Genomic DNA, 1969 nt, shown 5'->3' on the forward strand with positions numbered 1-1969 from the left:
TCAAAACCAACTTATCTCTTGGCTATGATTACCTCCCCTGACCTTCAAATTTGGAAGACTTTGAAATGCAGAAGGTACAGTATTGCCTACAACCCCTCCCAGGAGAGGAACTGAAGAAAAGGCATGAAAATGCTGGCATGTAGTCATACTAGACAGGAAGTAGTGGGTGGGGTTTTTTTCTGAAGGTTCTGATCTTTTCCTTCCTCACTCACTTTGAAGGAATAATTATTTTTGGTTTGTTTTTGTTTTTTTTTTCTCTGCTGGGTGCCCTTTATTCATTGGATAACTGGATGGAGCAGTCACCTCAAAAGGGATGGCTAACAGAGTAGTTCGTTAATAAGTGTTTGTTGATTTGAATTGAACATTTATGAAGGAAATGATAAAACATCAGGGGAAATATGATCACTGGCTTTAAGTATTTGAAAAACCCTTTTGTGAGGGAGGTATTATACTTGTTCCATTTATACCCAGGAGGCAGAATCAAAGAAAAGGGTAGAAATTGCAGACACATACTTTGCCTCCATACAAGGAAAAGTTTTTTTTAACAATTAGATTTATCCAAAAGGAGGAATAAGCTGCCTTATGAAAAAGTGGCCTCACCATCACTGGAGGTTTTGAATGTCGTACAGGGGATTCACGTTCAGCTATGTGTTAGACTAAATGCTCTTTGAGACCCCCGTTGAACTCAGATCCTGTGATTTTATGCATAGAAGCAGAAGGCAATGCTCTTCGGCCCTATTCATTATTTCTCTTTTCCCTCTTATGAAAAAGGAAAATGAATAGTGTTGTTAAGAGAGGCACTTCTACTCTTTTCTTGAGTTTCTTCTTTTCTTCTACTAGAGCCCAGGTTCTTAACCTGGGGTCCATGATCTTGTTGTAAAAATATATTTTAATAACCATATTTGATATGATTGATTTTCTTTGGAATTCTGCATATTTTATTTTATTCATTTAAAAATATTACTCTTAGGAGGAGTCAATGGGCTTTACTAGATTGCCAAAGCAGTCCATGAGTGTATGAGAATACCTGTTTTAGAGGATTGAGCTTCAGAAAAACTCATAATTCTTCATCTTCTCCTTGAGTATCAATAGACAAAAGTGCTTTCCTCACTATCTGGCAGGAAGAGAAGTAAGCGGATTCTCTTTCTACCTCCCTCACTCTTTGTTAGGAGTTGGAGAATCTGTGTGGCCCAGCTGTATCCAAGGAATGCAATTCATTGCAATACAGCTTTGCGAAATGTTGGGTGCTTTGTTACAGTTAAGAATGATGTTTTCAACATATGAAAGTCATTTTGATGGGTTTATGTTTGTAACTGAGAGACATTTTTTCTAATTGTCCATATGCTTGATTATTCTCAATAAATTCCCCCCCCTCTCTCCCCCTCTCTTCCCCTCTCTTCCCCTCTCTTCCCCTCTCTTCCCCTCTCTTCCCCTCTCTTCCCCTCTCTCCCCCTCTCTCCCCCTCTCTCCCCCTCTCTCCCCCTCTCTCCCCCTCTCTCCCCCTCTCTCCCCCTCTCTCCCCCTCTCTCCCTCCCTCTCCCCCTCTCTCCCCCTCTCTCCCCCTCTCTCCCCCTCTCTCCCCCTCTCTCTCTCTCTCTCTCTCTCAATATATATTCTTCATTCAATGGGCTTCAATCCAAGAAGCAACCTATTGTTCATTCAAGAAAAATCCCTTGGCTGTATGATCATAAGATTTAGAGATGAAAAGAACTTTAGAGATCATCTACATCAAACTTTTCATTTTAGAGACGAGTAAACTGAAGCCAAGAGAAGTTAAGTGATTAATCCACAGTTATACAACCAGTAAATACCAAAGCTGAGGTCTGAACTTAACCTAGGTTAAGAGAACCTAGGTCACAACTCCAAATTCTTCTTTCCACAGGATCATAGCTGCATCCTAAGCACAGAGAACACAATTTTTTTTTGTGCTTTAGTTTCTTTAATGAGGTCCTGAGAAAATGGATGCATA

The sequence above is a fragment of the Trichosurus vulpecula genome, chromosome 7 (genome assembly GCF_011100635.1).
Source record: "Trichosurus vulpecula isolate mTriVul1 chromosome 7, mTriVul1.pri, whole genome shotgun sequence".
Lineage (NCBI taxonomy): Eukaryota > Metazoa > Chordata > Mammalia > Diprotodontia > Phalangeridae > Trichosurus > Trichosurus vulpecula.